The sequence below is a fragment of the Microcaecilia unicolor genome, chromosome 7 (genome assembly GCF_901765095.1).
Source record: "Microcaecilia unicolor chromosome 7, aMicUni1.1, whole genome shotgun sequence".
Lineage (NCBI taxonomy): Eukaryota > Metazoa > Chordata > Amphibia > Gymnophiona > Siphonopidae > Microcaecilia > Microcaecilia unicolor.
Genome location: NC_044037.1, coordinates 91,460,372 through 91,480,403, shown reverse-complemented (window position 1 = coordinate 91,480,403; position 20,032 = coordinate 91,460,372). Strand labels below are relative to the sequence as shown.

Here is a 20,032-nt window from a genome sequence, read left to right as displayed (position 1 = left end):
CTGAGCTCTATGAATTACATTTACAAACAGCCCCCCCCCCCACTACTGTGGGAGTTGAACCTGCACTTTCATGATTTACAATCTACTGCATTAACCACTAGGCTATTTGTTTGGTCTGTAACCATCTCTCTGTGTGTTGTTTCCACCCCCCCCCCCCCCCAACCTTTTATAATTTAAACATTTCAGTATGTAAATTGGTTGTTTAGGACATCTCCAGTGTAAGGACATCCTTCTCAAATATTTTTGCATAGGAAACCCCAACATTTTTCCTGTTCAAAAATAGATGTGAGATGAACATTTTTTTGGACATTTTTGTGCAGGATGTTTTTTGGGCACTTAGATGTGCTTTCAAAAATCCCTTCCATGTGTTTGATAATTTGAAGGGTTTTTAGTTTTGTTTCATATTTCCTGAATTTTGTTAAGTTATTTTCATTTATGAATAAGTTGTAATCCACTTTGAACTCTCTGAGGGCTAAAAGGAATGGAACTGCCAAAATTAAATTAACATAAATGAAATTATCAAAAATTTAAACAATAGGACAGCTATACATATGAATTTTTTCTTGGCTTCATGGAATTTCTGTTTGGACAGCGTAACACTGTCTCTTAAAAACAGTAGGCTGTAGGCCCACTTTACTTTTCAGTTTGTAACTTCCATACTTCACGATCCAAGATTCAGGGCTTTATATTTTACACATTTTGTACATTCTTACAATTTCATCTTCATTCTACTCTTATGTTGCATAAGCTCTGTGCATGGTTGCATATTGCATTTCCTATAGACCTGTATTCACAATGATTTCATATAGGTGATCAAATAATATTAGGTTGGTTGTGAGCCCTTGTGCCTAGGCTGAGGCCTAGGGCAGACCAAGCTCACGCCACACTTTAACAACATCCACGAAGCCCAGCACACTCAGGGCGACCAGTGAGCACCACCAGGAAGGGGAATAGACCACTCATATGGTCTGCAAGGCCGAACTGGAACCCACACGTACAGAGTCCAAGCATACGGGCCGCAAGGCCAAACTGGAACCCAAACACGTACAAGGGAAGGGAAAAGATGTCTTAGAAGGGACTAGTACTCGGGTCATGCACACAGTGCCACACACAGACACCAACAAAAGGAACACAGCTAGATAAGGAGCAGCCCACAAACAGTAGGTAAAGGATAAGGCAGACTACAGAGAGAGACTGCTTCTAGGTACACAGTTCAGATGAGGAGAAGTGCTCACAAGAACAAAGCAACAGATACAGCAGGTATTTATTTATTTATCTATTTATTGCATTTGTATCCCACATTTTCCCACCTCTTTGCAGGCTCAATGTGGCTTACAATACATCGTGATAAGTGGAAATACAGTTAGAAAATATACAATAACTGGTACAGAAGGATCTTGGGTAACATTATAATAAGAGACATGATAGTATAACAAGCAGATATAGTAAGATATATGGAGGAGTTATATATGTTCATATTTGTTACTCTTTGTGGTACGCCTTGTTAAAGAGGTGGGTCTTCAGTAGATTGCGGAAGTTAGTTAGTTTGTTACCTAGATAAGGAGCAGCCCGCAAACAGTAGGTAAAGGGTTAAAGCAGACTACAGAGAGAAACTGCTTCTGGGTACACAGGTCAGATGAGGAGCAGTGCTCACAAGAGCCAAGCAATAGATACAGCAGATAAAGGGTTTAAGCAGACTACAGAGGGAGAGACTGCTTCTAGGTCAGACAAGGAGCAATGCTCACAAGAACCAAGCAACAGATACAGCAGATAAAGGGTTAATAGGGAACTCCAAACAAAGAAAGTAAGCTCTTACCACGGACTTAGTCAGCACACACAGCAGGGACGGTAAAGACAAGGCACACAGAAGCAACGGAGACCAAGAGGCAAAACACAGCTGCACCGCAGCTAACTAATCAGAGAAGAAGCTGGCTGCTACAAACTTACAGAGTGAACACAGACAAAGGGAACAAAGGCAGCCAAACAACGAAGAATTCACCCTGTGCCACAGGCACAGACTAAGCAGAGAAAAAGGTAAGCTCACAGCTAAAGGAGATAATGCTAGAGTGTCCTATGCAGGCAGAGGTATGTTTAAATAGGGTCTGGCATCTGACGTCAGCTGCCTCAGATGTCAGCCTAATCCCTGACATGGGCAATCAGGAGCGAGACCCAGTCACTACCCTGTCTGTCCCAGTAGGATCATAAAAATCATTTCTTTATATCTATCACTGTCATGGTTGTGTCCAGGTTCCTGGCTCGCAGTCACCTCAGTCCCCGGGGGTTAGACCCGGGGAATGCTGCGAATTGATGGTTTACCGTTTCCCATGTTCCAGAAGATATGCTGGTCTGGTCTGGATCTTCCAGCCCTCCAGATTGTTTTGGGAGTTTTTTGGAACTAAGTAGTACCCGTACCTGGTGAACTCCCTTGTGGGCTGCCTTTATTAACCACCTGGGAAGGTCCCTAGTTGCCTTGCAACAGAGGTCCTCAGAGGAGTTTCCTTTGGTGGAAGTCATTTGCAGTGCTGCTGAGTGTTTCCTGATTTAGGTTTTGACCCTGCTTGTTTACTGACTTACTCTACTGTCTGCTGCCTACCCCGACCCGGCTTGGTTCCTGGCTTACTCTGCTGCTGGCTGCCTGCCCTGCTCCAGCTGGGTTCCTGGTTCCTTTATCCTGCTGGTCACTGCAGTTCTGCTTTCCTGCCCTGTCCGGTAAGTCCTGCCGACTGCCCGCACTCTGGGGCTCAACCCCTGAGGAATGGTGGTTAGGTGCAGGTGAAGTTTGGGCTATTTCCGGTCCAGTTGGTGCCAGCCTGCGCTGCCTCGGTGGCAGCCTTTGTCTGAGAGTTCCGGCCCGGGGTGCCGGGAAGTCTGTTCTGCCTGTCCAGTGTTTGGGTGATTCTCCTGCCGCTGCCGCTCCTCGGCAGTGGCCCAAGGGCTCACTACCTAGAAGTCCGATAGTAGCGTGACAGATTGCAAGGCTATGAGCTCGGAGGAGTCTCCCGTGCTTAGGGAGCTACAGAGACAGGTGGCTCATTGCTGTAAACCTTTTGATGATTTGAACCCACGTGTAGAGGGACTCGCCAGGGAGGTGGGCTGGCAGATGGAACAATTACAGAGGTATCTGCAGGACAAGTACCCGGGACCAGGGGCGCCACACCTTGCAGCTCCGGGACTGGCTATGGTTCCTGTCACAACAGGTATCCGTCTTAAGTCACCCCGAAGATATGACGGTAATCCCAGAGACTGTAGAGGGTTTCTCAATCAGTGTGAAATTATTTTTGAACTCCAGTCCCAAGATTTCACCACGGACAGAACTCGAATAGCTTACATTATGTCTTTGTTGTCTGGTCAAGCCTTAGCTTGGGCTTCTCCGCTGTGGGAGAAGGACGATCCGGTGCTTCATGATCTCCAGGGTTTTCTGGAGCAATTTAGATGAGTGTTTGAAGAACCAGGGAAGGTTACATCTGCAACTGCGGCTCTCTTGAGACTCAAGCAAGGTACACAAACCCTGGGGGACTATGCAATCAGGTTCCACACCTTGGCCTCTGAGTTGGCTTGGAACAATGAAAGTCTAATCGCAACCTTTTGGTAGGGATTAGCACCGCAGATTAAGGATGAGCTGGCTGGACAGGAACTTCCCACCAGGTTGGATGAGCTAATCAAGATCTGTACTATGATTGATATTCGATTCCAGGAGCGAGGCCGAGAACGGCGTGCCATAGAAAAAATAGGTATTAAGACCACTAGCCATCCAGTTTTACCACAGACTCCTCGTCCACAGAAGGTACCCCCTCAACCACCAGCAGAACCCATGCAATTAGGCCATACCCCTCTCACAATTCAAGAGAAACAGAGACGTCGGACCCTCAACCTCTGCCTGTATTGTGGCGAGACGGGACACTACGCGGTCAACTACCCACAGAAACCTGGATCCTTGGGGCCAGATCTGACTGCAGGCACGGTAATAAGCCAATCTTCTAACCTTCTGCATACCGAGTTCTTAATGCCAGCAGTGCTCGACCTAGGTCACCGGCAAGAGCATATTGAGGTCTTTCTGGACTCCGGGGCGGGTGGAAGCTTTATAAACGCATCTCTGGTTCAGCAACTTAGCATTCCAACACAAGAACTACCAAAGACCATTCCGCTCTTTTCAGTGTATGGAAGTATTCAAGGATATGTAAACACTCAAACGGTTCCCGTGAGCTTACAGATTGGCGATCACTGGGAGGACATCTCTCTATATGTCCTTCCCTCAGCGGTGCAGCCCATTGTGTTGGGTCTTCCCTGGCTACAGAGACACAATCCAGTCCTGGACTGGGGAAAGGGTGAGATCGTGGACTGGGGCGAGTCGTGCTGGAAACTTTGTTTTATCCCTGACATCGATAGTGTGGTCGGTGAACAGTTGGACCAGGATTCAGATGCATGGACGGATATTAGTGACTCCCAGGACTCTAAGACTTTAACGAGGGGGATGACCTGCGCATGTGCCTTACCCCCAATCAACCAGTGCCAAGTGGAATCCGGTAACGTGCCCAGGCCCCAAAGTCCGGCCAACAGGACTTCTAAGACCCTCCTTGGGGCCAGTGGTCCCGTACCTTATGTAAGAAGCCGACCCCGGGACCTAAGCTTAAGGACAATCCGGAGAGCCAGAGATCCAAGAATCGTAAGGCTAGCTCGCAGCAAACCATGGCCCGTAGCTCTACTCCGGCGCCAGGTACTCAACCCTGCTCGGGTAACAAAGCCCAGTCTCGCCCTCAACCGGCCAGCTCCCGTCCGGCGCCTAAGGATATGGACGTTGGAAAACCGCCTAATCGTGTCAGGCGAGTTCACCAAGAAGATCCAGGGAAACCCAGACCTCCCAAGAAGCCTGGGGAGTCCTTGAGGGAGGGATACTGTCACAGTTGTGTCCAGTTTCCTGGCTCACAGTCATCTCGGTCCCCAGGAGTTAGACCCGGGGAATGCTGCGAATTGATGCTTTACCGTTTCCCATGTTCCAGAAGATATGCTGGTCCAGTCCGGATCTTCCAGCCCTCCAGATTGTTTTGGGAGTTTTTTTGAACTAAGCAGTACCTGATGAACTCCCTTGTGGGCTGCCTTTATTAACCACCTGGGAAGGTCCCTAGCTGCCGTGCAATAGAGGTCCTCAGAGGAGTTTCCTTTGGTGGAAGTCATTTGCAGTGCTGCTGAGTGTTTCCTGATTTAGGTTTTGACCCTGCTTGTTTACTGATTTACTCTACTGTCTGCTGCCTGCCCGACCCAGCTTGGTTCCTGGCTTACTCTGCTGCCGGCTGCCTGCCCTGCTCCAGCTGGGTTCCTGGTTCCTTTATCCTGCTGGTCACTGTAGTTCTGCTTTCCTGCCCTGTCCGGTAAGTCCTGCCGACCGCCCGCACTCTGGGGCTCAACCCCTGAGGAACGGTGGTTAGGTGCAGGTGAAGTTTGGGCTATTTCCGGTCCAGTTGGTGCCAGCCTGCGCTGCCTCGGTGGCAGCCTTTGTCAGAGTTCCGGCCCGGGGTGCCGGGAAGTCTGTTCTGCCTGTCCAGTGTTTGGGTGATTCTCCTGCCGCTGCCGCTCCTCGGCAGTGGCCCAAGGGCTCACTACCTAGAAGTCCGATAGTAGCGTGACAATCACAGACAATTCTGTTGTAATTTCCTTGGATTGTTTTGCTGCTAAGGGTGTGAGATATGCTTCGTCCTTTGCTTGCATACACATCCTGTACCACTGCCAGCTTATTTAGATGTGGGTGCAGCAGGGACGTAGCAATTGCTGTGCCCAGCCTGGCCTGGAGGAAAGGGAGAGAGGTGCTGGAGTCCTATGGGGGGCTGGAGGGAAGGGAGAGAGGTGCTGGGGTCCCGTGGGGGGCTGGAGGGAGGGAAGGGCTCGGTGCTGGACCCATGGGGGCTGGAATCTGGGATGAGAGAGAGGGACTGGAGTCCCATGGGGAAGAGGGAGTAGAGGGAGAGAAGGGAGAGAGACACAATGGTGTGGGAGAGGAAGAGAGGGGAGAAGCTGGACACAGGGTGGTATACAGAAACAGAGGGGAGATGATGGGCATGGAGAGGAGAATAGGGACAGGGACACAGAGGGGAGATGCTGCATGCAGATGGTATATGATTATGGACACAGAGGGGTAATGCCAGACATGGGAGGGGGTATATGGAGACTGTCATGCTGGTGAGGAAAAGTGAGCCCTTGGGCCACTGCCGAATACCGGCAGCGGCAGGAGAACCACCCAAACAGGCAGCAAGGCAGACCACAGCGGGCACAGGCCGGACTGGAGCAGCTGGACTGGAACAGAAGCACTAAGCAGAAGCAGGAGAATAGTCCATGAATCAAGCAGAGTCTTACCGGCAGGCAGCAAAGCAGAAGGGAAACCAGGAACCCAACAGAGTCAATAGGCTGGCGGCAATCAGTAGAATAAACCAGGAAACAAGCAGAGTCTTGGGCCGGCAGCAGGCAGTAGAATAAACCAGGAAACAAGCAGAGTCTTGGGCAGGCAGCAAACAGTAGAATAAACCAGGGAACAAGCAGAGTCTTGGGCAGGCAGCAGACAGAGGAATAAACCAGGAAACCAGCAGGGTCAAAGACAGGCAAAGCAAGCTTTCAGGGCAGGAACCACAACAGACCAACAAGGACAAGAACACAACTGAAGACCTCTGTTGCCAAGGCAAAGGCTGAAAGTTCCCAGGTGCTTAATAAAGGCAACATACAAGGGAGTTCACCAGGTAAGGGTGCTGCTAAGTTCCAAAAATCCCAAGACAGTCTGGAAGGCTGGAAGATCCGGACTGGACCAGCATGATTTCTGGAACATGGGAAACAGCAAACAGTCCATCACAGCCACCAGGTCTGACCACCAGGTGGCGAGATGAGTGAGAGCATGAAACGGGCACAACCGTGACAGATTTGAAATGTGTATCCTGCCAGAGCTGATGTTAGACATAGCTGGGGCCCAGGGCAGAAATTTGGAAGGGGACCCCAAAGCCCACCTCTCTCTTGTCCCTGATTCCAGCAGGCATAGGGAGGCAGTTGTCCTATTTGCACTCCCCTAACACCATCCTTGGCATGTGTGATCTTAATATTTTGCATGGTAAAGGAGGAAATGCATCGCTTTCTATTTCTTTGGTATGGCATCTTGGGGTTTTGGTTTACTATTCAGCTTATAATCGAAAGAGAAAAACGCCTATATTGCAACCCAAATTGGGATATGGGCGTCTTTCTCCCGTGGGCGCCCAAATTGGTATAATCGAAAGCCGATTTTGGGCGTTTCCAACTGCAAGCCATCATGGAAACGGGTAAAGTTGATGGGGGCATGTTGGAGGCGTGGTGAAGGCGGAACTGGGGCGTGGTTATCGGCCGAGGAGAGATGGGCGTCTTTAGCTGATAATCAAAAAAAAAGGCGTTTTTACCGCGATTTTGGGTCACTTTTTTTGGACCCTTTTTTTTTCACGAACAGGTCCCAAAAAAGTGCCCCAACTGACCAGATGACCACTGGAGGGAGTCGGGGATGACCTTCCCGGACTCCCCCAGTGGTCACTAACCCCCTCCCACCAAAAAAACCCACTTTACAAACTTTTTTCCCAGCCTCTATGCCAGCCTCAAATGCCGTACCCACCTCCATGACAGCAGAATGTGTTCTATCCTCTGACAGCCTTTCCCTGGTTCTGATGTGGCTCTCGGGTGACTGTGACACCTTTTCTGTTAAGGGCACTGCAGAGTCACATCAGCAATGCATTGTGGTGGGTGTAGGGTATTGGGCTCCGTGAGTCCACTAGCTTGTGGCAAATGCTCACGATGTTGGTAGTTGGTAGGCTGTGCTTTTCCCCCTGCTTACTGGGTCAGTGTGCCCTGTTTTGTTTCCGGTAGTCCATGAGGTAGTGGCCATTTTTGTAAGCCAGTTTTAGATCCCTTTCACGTGTTAGCTACGCTACAGAACTTAGTTCTTACCTTGAATGTGGCTGAGAGGGCATTGTACAGCATTCTGCCAGCTCTGACCTACTGCTCATCTCAGTACCAGGGAGACTCGTTGCCAGTGGGGCACAACCTCTGATCTGCAGTTAACTGTGAGTAAGCGTGCTTATTCCAATAAAGGACGATTAGTCTTCAGGTGTCAACTGGTGTGCCAAGGTTATATAGCAGCAACAAGTCCTAGAGGCCTGCGTGTATGCAGGTCCCTGGAGCACTTTTAGTGGGTACCGCAGTGCACTTCAGCCAGGTGGACCCAGGCCCACCCCCCCTACCTGTAACACTTGTGCTGGTAAATGGGAGGTCTCCAAAACCCACTGTACCCACATCTAGGTGCCCCCTTCACCCCTAAGAGCTATGGTAGTGTTGTACATTTGTGGGTAGTGGGTTTTGGGGGAGGGGGGTTGGGTGCTCAGCACCCGTGGTAAGGGAGCTATGCATGTGGGAACGTTGTCTGAAGTCCACCGCACTGACCTCTAGGGTGCCCAGTTGGTGTCCTGGCATGTCAGGGGGGGCGAGTGTACTACGAATCGTGGCCCCTCCCACGACCAAATGGTTTGGATTAGGACGTTTTTGAGCTGGGCGTTTTTAGTTTCCATTATCGCTAAAAAAAACAAACGCCCAGCTGAAAAACGTCCATTTTTTCGAAAATACAGTCTGTCCCGCATCTTCACGTATCTGTTTTCGGACATAGACGCCCATGGAGATAGGCATTCACATTCGATTATGCCCCTCCACATGTTTATAATTTTTGGTCTGCTATTATGTATTTGACATTTGTGCTCTCTGTGTGTGTGACCGAGGTATTCTGTTAGCATGAATTTTATATGTAGCATTCTGTAGTAATTTGGCTTGTTCAGTTTTCCCAATAGTTGAGGGGATATTTGTGATGGGGGAGTGCAGACAGGGCTTTGTGTTCCTTGTTCTGTATTATTTGTGAGGGGGGAGGGGAGACAGGGGTTTTGTTGATCCTTGTTCTGTATTGTTTGTGATTTATGAAACAGTTGTACAGAATGTTGTTTCTTTTTATCTTATATAATAAAAAGCACAACGTAGCAGCGTTCGGAACGTTGGAGGCACAGTTTCAGGCTTTCGTCATGCCCCTCCCCCCCGAGGTCACCGCCCCTCCACCCCCCCCAGGTCGCCGCCGCCCCCCCCCCCCCCCCCCCTCTGTCCGACATCAGCTCAGCTGCCATTTACGGCCACTGCTGCTTCTCCTGTCGAGCAGCAGCGGCCGGTACATAAACAACAACAAAAAATTAAACCTGCAGAAATGCTTTCAAAAAGAAAGTGGGGCACCGCAGGCAGCCATCGGCTGTCAGCTCTGCATCCGCTCTGCCTCTCACCTCTCACGTCACTGTGCTCCTCCGGGGTTCTCCTCCAGGGCCAGTGACATGAGAGCCGTGAGAGGAGGAGCGGATGCAGAGCTGTCAGCCGATGGCTGCCTGCGGTGCCCCGCTTCCTTTTTGAAAGCATTTCTGCAGGTTTAAATTTTTGTTTTTGTACCGACCGCTGCTGCTCGACAGGAGAAGCAGCAGTGGCCGGCAATGGCAGCTGAGCTGACGTCGGACGGAGGGGGGGAGCGGCGGCGACCTCTGGGGGGGAGGTGGAGAGGGGAGCAGTGGCACCCTGGGGGGGGTGGGGGGGTGAGCGGCTGCAACTTCGGGGGGGGGGGGCGTGGTGGTGAGGGCGGCAGGGGTGGGGCCTGAGACAATGGAGGGGGAAGGGGTCCTGAGGCCAGAGGGGAGGGGGTCCAGAGACCTGAAAGGGGGAGGAGGAGGGGGAGGGGGTCTTGAGACCTGAGAGGAGGGGGGGGAGGGGGACCAGAGAGGGAGGGGAGGTGTCCTGCAACCACACAGATGGAGGGGGAGGGGGGTCCTGCGACCACACAGAGGGAGGGGGAGGTACCTCTGGCACACACACACACTCTCACACACACTCTCTCTCTCTCACAGTCATTGTCTCTCTCACTCTCATACACTGTCTACCACACACTCTATGTCTCACACTGTATCACATTCACTCTCTGTGTCACACAGTCACTCTCAAACACTCTCTCGATCTCATACACTCTCGCTCTCACAGAGAGTCTGTGTATTGCACACATACTCTCTCACACTCTATCTGTCTCACACCAGTGGCGATCCTACCCTTCATGACACCCGGGGCGGATCGCCGATGCGCCCCCCGGGTGCAGCGCAGCGCCCCCGCTGGTGAAATGACACCCTCCCGGGTGCACGCCGCTGGGGGGGGGGGTGTGTGCCACAGCGCGGGCCTGTCAGCTGAGTTCGCTGACTTCGCTGCAGCTCCCTCTGCCCCGGCCGGAACAGGAAGTAACCTGTTCCATGGCAGAGGGAGCTGCAGCGAAGTTAGCGAAGTCAGCGAACTCAGCTGACAGGCGCGCGCCGCGGCACCCCCCAGCGGCGTGCACCCAGGGCGGACCGCCCCCACTGCCCCCCCTTGGTACGTCACTGTCTCACACAAACACTTTCTCTCACACACACTGTATCTGTGTGAAACACACTCTCTCACACTCACTGTGGCTCACATACGCACTCGCACACACTCTCATTCTCACACACACAATCTCTCACAGACACACTCACACCCACACTCACTCTCTCTCTCTGTCACACACACACATTCACTCTCTCTCTCTCTCTCTCTCACACACACACACAGTCACTCTCACACACACTCTCTCTCAAACATACACACTCCGAGGAAAAACTTGCTAGCACCCTTCATTTGTGTCAGAAACGGGCCTTTTTTTACTAGTATTTTAATAAAATGATTTAAATATAAAATCATAACTGTTTGAGGCTTATGAGGGTGGAATCAGACACAACTTGCAGAGACAGGGCGGCGGAGACAGAGCTTGCGAGGACAGGGCGGGAATGGGAGCAAATTTTGTCCCCGCATCATTCTCCAGTCCATATCCCGAAAGTGGTAAATAAAGTATAACAGAGTATAGAATACATTAGAAGAAAGGCTGCCTCAGGATCCAAACAATGTCTGTGATGCAACAATAGCAGCACAGAGTTACAATCTGAAGACCGCTGACACTGGAATCAGTGTTCACAGGCTTTTCTTCTCCAACCTCTACCCCAGAGTACTAGCTATGAGTCACCTGAAGCTTCCTCACCTCAAGTGACTGATAACCTGTTTTGTCCTGATTACACACCTCATTTCATCTCATTGTTTACCACCTTCTGCCTGCCAGGAAACAGCCATTAAGACTAAAAGGAGGAATCCCCAGAGAGTCAGTGAAAAGCTGACACAAAAGCTAATTTTGCTGACTCATTCTACCTGCCCATTTCTTGAAGTAGGCCCCAGGAAGTACAGAAGGTAAATAACAGGGATATATGAGACAACAGTTTATAGTGGATTTAGTATATTACATGGGTCCAACTGATTTATTGATTATGAATTATAGCAGAGCTGCTAAGTTAACCAGTTCCAGGAAGGAGATTTTAAGTCAGCCCTGGATTTGTAACAATCATGTCATGATGCACTAAAATCTATAATCTTTTTAGGAAGGATAGAGAGGGCCAAAGAGGTGGAGGAGTGGCTCTGTATGTGAGAGAGAATATCAGAGCGGCTGAAATGTGGGGAACCTGGGGAAAAGAAGAAGCTTTATGGATCATCCTGGAAAGAGAAGACCGTACCTGTATCCACACGGGAGTTATCTATAGACCTCCTGCGCAAATGGAGAAGTTAGTCAAGGATCTGATAGAAGATATTCAAAAGATTGGTATGAAAGGGGAGGTGCTACTGTTGGGAGATTTCAATTTGTCTGACGTGGACTGGAACGTCCAGTCTGCGGAATCGGAAAGAAGTAGGGAGATTGTGAATGCCTGTCAAAGTGCCTTGATCAGACAAATGGTGACGGAACCCACGAGGGAAGGATCGATGCTGGATCTAGTGCTCACTAATGGAGGTAGTGTTTCCCATATCCGGGTGGGTGCCCACCTATGTAATAGTGATCATCACACCATATGGTTTGATATAAGGGTGAAGGCGGAGTGTGGACGCACAAAACTCAAAATACTGGATTTCAGACATACTGATTTTGATAAAATGGGAGAATACCTGAAGAAGGAGCTGTTGGCGTGGGAAGGCATAGGAGAAGTGGAAAAACAGGGGTCCAAGCTAAAGGCTGCTATAAATATGGTGACTGATCTTTTTGTGAGGAAAGTAAACAAAAACAAGAGAAGCAGGAAGCCTATATGGTTCTCCAAACAAGTAGCTGAAAAAATAAGAGCAAAAGAGGCTTTGTTCAAGAACTACAAAAGAACGCAACAAGAGGATCAAGGAAAAGATTATCGGATTAAACTGAAATAAGCGAAGAGGGAAATACAGCTAGCGAAAGCGCGAGCAGAAGAAAAAATGGCTAAAGATGTAAAGAGAGGTTTAAGAGATAGGAATGGAATTGCGAGACTGAAAGATAATGAGAATGGCTATGTGGAGAGTGAAGAAGATAAAGTGAACTTGCTAAACAATTATTTCTCTTCGGTGTTCACGGAAGAAAACCCTGGAGAAGGACCATGGTTGGCTGCCGAGGGAACGTCTGGGAATTGAGTGGATATTGCACCGTTTATGGAAGAAAGAGTTCCCATGAATATTGAACAATGGATATTCATTTGCACGCATTGAAGTTAAAAAGTTTTGCTCTGGCTTGACACTCGCATAGCCCTTGTACACCAGCATCCTACTGAACATTGAATACTGCACCAGCTACAATTTACACAAAGCTAAGTTTATACTATTTCATCTATTAGATGCAGAGATTGTTCCTGATGTTCTCTGATTAGATAGTGGTGTGGAGGTAGGGTGTGCTATGATGGTGATACAGGTGATTTTACATATCTCGAGCCTTCGAGTCACGGTGAAACACCAAAAAAACTGAGCACATTAAAAAAAAAATTTTCATAAAGGTTTGGTTTGAAGTTGATTTTTTGATAGTAGTTAATTTATTTATTTTTCGTTTCCTTTGGTTTCCGTAAAATTTTGTAGTTAAAATTTAATGCCAAGAAGTGTAGAGTGATGCACTTGGGGTGTGGAAACCCAAAAGAGAGATACCGGATAAAAGGGGAGAGATTAGTAAGCTCGACTCAGGAGAGAGACCTTGGGGTGTTGGTGTCGGAGGATCTGAAGGTGAAGAAACAGTGCGACAAGGTGACGGCCGTGGCCAGAAGGATGCTAGGCTGCGTAGAGAGGGGCATAACCAGCAGAAGAAAGGAGGTGTTGATGCTCCTCTACAAGTCGTTGGTGAGGCCCCACTGGGACTATTGTGTTCAGTTTTGGAGGCCGTATCTTGCTAAAGATGTAAAAAGACTGGAAGCGGTGCAAAGAAAAGCTACGAAAATGGTATGGGATTTGCGTTGCAAACCATATGAGGAGAGACTTGCTGACCTGAACATGTATACCTTGGAGGAAAGGAGAAACAGGGGTGATATGATACAGATGTTCAAATATTTGAAAGGTATTAATCCGCAAACGAACCTTTTCCAGAGACGGGAAGGCGGTAGAACTAGAGGACATGAATTGAGGTTGAAGGGGGGCAGACTCAGGACTAATGTCAGGAAGTATTTTTTCACGGAGAGGGTGGTGGATATGTGGAAAGCCCTCCCACGGGAGGTGGTGGAGATGAAAACGGTAATGGAATTCAAACATGCGTGGGATAAACACAAAGGATCCTGTTTAGAAGGAATGGTTTTGTGGAATCTTAGCAGAGATTGGGTGGTGACGCTGGTAATTGGAAACAAAACGGGAGCTGGGCAGACTTCTACGGTCTACGCCCTGATCGTGACTGAATAGATAGGGATGGGCTGGAGTATAAATTTTAAGGGGCTTCGATGTTAGCTTCAGAACTTAGTACAAGAACAGTACTGGGCAGACTTCTACGGTCAGTACCCTAAGAAAGGCAAGGACAAATCAAACTCGGGTATACATATAAAGTATCACATACCATGTAAAATGAGTTTATCTTGTTGGGCAGACTGGATGGACCGTACAGGTCTTTATCTGCCGTCATTTACTATGTTACTATTATATGGGACCTGCATCAGTGACTTCAACGAGTAGAATCAGGGACTACAAATATTGATCTGTTTTGGGATGTATGTTACACGGTAGGACTGGCCAAAAGATTTCCCTCCTGCAACTTGGCAGCTCTGATTACAGAATATGTTGTGGTGTTGGTAAATTATAGTGGGTGATGCTTCTGACATGAGTCAGACTCATGAATATGTCAAATGCAATTGACTGAAAGTGATGAATCTGTGAGAATATACTACATATGGTTTTTATCCCCCTTAGAACTGCACAGACCATAAAATGTATAAATGAAGAAAGTGTGTCTAATGTCAAGACAGGTGGCCACAGGAGTGGACGATAATCATCAGGTAGTATGGTTTGATGTAACAGCCAGAACAGAAAAAGATGGCTCAAGAACTCAGGTCCTGGATTTCAAAAATACCAGCTATGGTAAAATGGAGAAGGTACATTAAGGAATGGCAGGGTGAGAGGATGTAGATGAAGTGGAAGAAGGCTGACTGAAATTAGAAAGAGCTATAGAAAGAACAACAAACATTTTTTATATTAAGAAAGTAAATAAAAGTAAGAGGGAAAACACCAATTTGGTTTTCAAAAGAGATGGTTGAAAAAGCAAGGACAAAAAATTAGTATTAAAATACATAAGTGATCTTAGCAAGAGAAACACATGGAAGATCTGGTAAAACTGAAAGAAGCAGGGATTGAAGTCAGGATGGCAAAGGCATGGGTGGAAGAAAAGATAACAAAAAAGAGGCAGGGGCATAGCTAGACCTCATGGTGGGAGGGGGCCAGAGCCCGAGGTTGGGGGCACATTTTGAGTGCCGCCTTGCCGCCCTCCCACCGCCATGCCTCACCTCGCCTCATCGCCCCCCCCCCTCCACTGCCTTGCCTCGCTTCCTCACTAACAAATACCTTTGCTGGTGGGGGTCTCCAACCCCCGCCAGCCAAAGCCTTATTCAGCGCGGTCTCTAGCGCAGCCACGTTCACTGCCTGCCCCCTGCTCTTCTTTCTTCTTGCTCCTCCTGTGCATGCTGATGCTCAGCAAATGAGCTTCTCAATGCTTTTGTGAACAGCTCATTTGCATGCGAAGGGAGGGGGGGGGGGGAGGAAACCAGTCGGTCAGCTGAACATGCACAGAACAGTCAATCATTAAGTGCATGCTACAGTCGGGTTTCATTTTTTTGCAAGCACAAGCCTCGTCTTGTTCCCATGGCCTGGCAGATGAAGGAGCCACCACAAGGACAGGACATGGCTGGCTAAATAACCCAGTGTTGAGATTCCCTTCAATCGAGTTGTTCATCCCCATGCAGAAGTAGCAACAGACACTGGTGATTTGCATCATGCAGATTTCTTTCTTCCAGGGCTTCATGAAGAAGGGCAGCACTGATTTCTTTCTTCCAGGGCTTCTTGAAGAAGGGCGCTTATTGATCGCATATCTTTTCCTTCTGTTTTTTTCCTTGCTTGTTGAAGTTGATCCGTGCCTGCAGTGCACCAGCTGATTGTACTATGCCTTCCCGATGGGGAGTGGGGATAGTTTTCTTGCCTGAAGACATGGACCAGGTGTCCAATATGTGGTTCTCTCAACTCAAAAGACCTGCAAGCTGCCGGTAGCCACTAAAAAGTCCCATCTCCTGTGTGTTTCTCCATCAGATGAGTGAGAGCCGGCAGATCACGGAGCTTCCTTTCACCAGCACTATAGCAACAGATGGTCTGCAGCTCTCAACAGCCCCCAACCAGGCACTACCGACAGCTCCAGATTTCCTGTTAAATTTTACACAGTAAAGGTAGGGGCTGCTTCTGTGCATCACTCGGAAAACGACTGTGCATCACTTTGCATGCACATTTGTATAGTAATTAGCTCATTATAATATCTTTGCATTCCATTTTCATTAGTTGCTACTGTGACAGGAAAAGAGCTCAGAGAACCCTTTTGTGCATGTCTCGCTGTACTCCTTGCTTGCTAAATCAGTTAGAACCAGTGTAAAAACCACGTTGCTGGCTCGTTAGGTTTTGTGCATCTGGACTTGAGAGGAGAGAAAGGCGAAATATATGGATGAGGATAAGGAAAAGCATAAATGCTAGGCAAATATTTGAGTCTAGTATTCACTAAAGAAGGTATTAGAAGACTGCCAATTGTTGGTAAGGCTATGCAATGCATAGTAGTGAGGTATATGTTACACCATTTACAGAAGAGTGATTGTTGGCAGGGTTGGCCCAAGGTATCTCATGCACTAATGCCCCGAAGATCAGAAGCAAACACGGGCGCTAGAGGCCAATAGTGTCATACTTGTGCCCGCGTTTGCTCCTGCCCGATGACCAGAGCTGGTGAGCGTGTGTAACAATGAGCTTGCCAGCTCTGAACGCAATGAGCATGCAAATGCATGCTAAACAGGGCATTACCTATTCCTCCCCAATGCTCAGTGGGCAGCGCGTCAAACATTGGCACTGCTCTCACAGCAAACCCTATGCCAGCTCAGAGCTGGCTTAGGATTTGCAGAGCATTGGTGAAGAATGGTGAACCCTGTCCAGCATTTATCTGCATGCTAGCAGGCCCCCTGATCCCCCCAACAGATGACCCAAACCCAAGAGCCCCGACCCCCCACTCCAAGCCAGCGACACAGTGACCCCCTCCAACAGAAGGGCATGGCGGCTGGAGATCAGGAGAATCTCCAGCCCCCTAACCTCCCCTCACACCCCCAAAAAAGTGCCCTTGTGGCCCAGTGGGCTGCAAATCTAAACCCAACCCCCCCGGCCACCTGGTGGTCTAGCAGCCCCCTCTCCCCCGTACCTCTGCGGTGGAGGAGGGAGTAGCACACTCCATCCTCTTCCAGCGCTGCCTTCAAAATGGCGGTGCCCTGCCCAGTGACTCACGCCTGCACATTTTGTGCATGAACTGAGCACACACGATGAGTACTGATGTCAGCTGCAGGAAGGGAGGATACCAACGTCTTCCTGCAGAGACAGCGCTGGAACAGTTCCAGCTGCGGATCTCATCAGTTGGCGGGGATTGTGCATCCCCGCCAGCAAAGGTATGAAATGCAACGGCAGAAGCAGCTGGGGGGAGGGAGAGGAAATGCATTGCCCCTCCCAGTCCACCTCTGAGTCTTAACACAAATCCAATACCGGCTACGTCCCTGAGGAGGCGCTGGCTGAAACCTGAAGAGGTGGTAACCTTATTTCTTAGTGCGTCGCTGCAGTTCTGTTTCTTTTTACTTCAGGTGCATTCTGTTCTTTGAAACCTGGGACGAAAGCTAATGGTTCAGCAGTAGACTTCCCCATGATGAAGGAGTGGGTGGGGAGAAATTAAAGGTAAATGTCTTAGGAGGCCAGGGTTGCATTACCCTTCTAGAGCTGATAAGCAAGCACCATACACAGCTGTCAAGGGAACTGGAAACATGTCTATCTAAAACCAGTATAGAGGAGGTCACCAAAGGCCATCTGTACCACATAGAACAACAACATTGTCTCCTTCCTTTTAGGAAAATGTTTTTAACTAATAAGGGAATTTGATATACTGCCTTTCTGTGTAGGTTATGTATTACATACAGGTATTTATTTGGTACCTGTGGCGATGGAGGGTTAAGTGATTTGCCCAAAGTCACAAGGAGCTGTAGTGGGACTTGAACCTGATTCCCCTAGTTTTCAAGTTACTGCATTAACCATTAGGCTACTCCTCCACTCCAACAAGTGTAACAGAAATCCTGATATAGTGTGCAGGTAACTCAAAGACATAAACTACAGAAGGAGATGAAATATAAACAAACCAAAAGAAAGCTATAACCTTGACAAGGGAGATTTAAGGTTTGCTCATGCTTACCTAAGGTTTAACCCCAAGATTGGCCAAGAGTGGAAATGAAAATGAGGAGCTAGCTCCACTTCCATATGCTCAAAATCAGTGTTTCTTAGGCCAACCCTAGAGTACCTCCCTGGACAAGTTGGTTTTCAGGAAACTTACATTATGTAAGAACAAAATAGATTTGCATTTATTGTCTCCACTGCATACAAATCTATCTCATCCATATTCACTGTGGTTATCCTGAAATCTAGACTGGCTAGGGGGCACTCAAGGACTGGTCTGAGAAACACTGTTCTAAATCATGCCTAGAGTTGCCAAACGGTTCAAGATTTGCCCAATAGGACTAGTCCAGCCCTGGGTTTACCCATTGCATGCTGGCAGTTGGTGCATAAATTCAAGCATTCTATAATACTGCACCTAATTTCTGGGAACGCCCCCTGATTTGCTCATGCCCCTCCCATAGCCACACCCCTTTTGAGTTGCACGCTATGACATTTAGGCATCCATTTATCGACTAGAGCATAGGAGAGATGCGTGTGTACTCCTAATTACTGCCAATCAACTCCAATTAATTTCAATAATTGATTGTTAGTGCTTAATTGACTAATTCATTTGTGTGCACATCTGGGATCCACATCCAATTTTGGGCACTCAACATTGGGTGACCTATATAGAATCCAGGGGATAGCCCTCAAAGTCTATTTATTCATTCATTTAGAGGATTTTAATAGACTGCACCATCACATCAGTATCAAGGCAGTACACATACCATAATTAAAATCTGTCATTCAATCACAATAAACAACATGATGCAGACTGTTTAGAAATAATAAATAGAGGGATATGTAGCACAGCAATAAATTATCCAAAGACAATGAGCAAAGTCGATAACATTGGAATACAACTGGAATGTAAACCATAAAATAAAAATATATAAATAAAAATAAAATAGATAAAAATAAGTCAGGAAAGAAGAAAGCAGGTACATTTAAATAACTAGGTCTTAAGAGCAGATTTAAAACATATCAAAGAGGGGTCTGAGCACAGAGAATCTGGTAAATGATTCCATAAAGTCAGGGATAGGCAACTAAATGCCATATCTTGAAAACTATCTAACCCAAGAATCCTATAAGAAGAGATAACCAATAAATGTGCATTATTTGGAATGAAGAGCTCTAACAGGTTGAAATGGGGTAAGCAGTTTTACTAAATATGGAGGATGATCTAATCAACTTTTGGAAATCACTGAAGACTTATCTCTTCAACAAGGCATACCACAATGAACCATCATAGGAACTGTAACGCATCACCACTTACCTGATATTCCAAATGTGATCTCTCTATACCTGATTGCTTAATTCTATTATGTTATCCATGTTCTTTATGTAATACCAATTGTATCTTTTACTCTGGAATGGCGATTGCCATGATGGAACATTGTAAGCCACATTGAGCCTGCAAATAGGTGGGAAAATGTGGGATACAAATGCAACAAATAAATAAATAAATAAATAATGGGCCTTTTTGAGTAAAAAGATTAATTTTATATTGGATCCTGATAGAGACAGGTAATCAATGTAGGTCAATTAGCAAAGGAGTAAGATGATCCTAGAGACACCGTTTCCTTGGAGACTATCAAAAAGAACATGAATTGTCATAGCTGTGCTCTTTTTTATGACTTTTTAATTCTTTATTAACAATTTTTATGTAGAACAGGAATAAAACTGAAATAAACAATACAATACAATCATAGCTGTGTTCTATAAAAATTAGAATTTTGGCTGCTTAAAATTCCATAAATGCAACAGTTGGCAACTTCCTGTCCTTCTCAGGTTTTAGGGATATTCTTATTGAATGTAGGAGGTGTTAATGCCGCTGTACAAGTTGTTGGTGAGGCCCCACTTGGAGTACTGTGTTCAGTTTTGGAGGCCGTAAGTGGCTTGCGTAGCAAGACGTACCAAGGGATGACCCGAACATGTATACCCTGGAAGAAAAGAGACCCAGGGGTGATATGATACAGACATTCAAATATTTGACAGGTATTAATCCATAATCAAACCTTTTCCGGAAATGGGAAGGTCGTAGAACTAGAGGATATGAATTAAGGTCAGGGCTTTTTTTGAGGGGGTACTTGGGGGTACTGAGTACCGGCACATTTTCCATTGTGTGCTGAAATTGGCCCATGGTCCCCAAGTTTTAATGAAAGAGCTCAGGCTCTAC

At 47.6% G+C, this 20,032-nt stretch overlaps 1 long non-coding RNA gene across 1 annotated transcript; it reads right to left on the bottom strand.

The window, feature by feature from the left end:
* Positions 1-13,171: 13,171 nt before the first annotated feature.
* Positions 13,172-19,746, bottom strand: LOC115474173. The gene is made up of 3 exons (XR_003942822.1): positions 19,724-19,746; positions 17,929-17,938; positions 13,172-13,241 (listed from the first exon to the last, which is right to left on the bottom strand). It is a non-coding gene; the product is annotated as an uncharacterized LOC115474173 (long non-coding RNA).
* Positions 19,747-20,032: the final 286 nt, after the last annotated feature.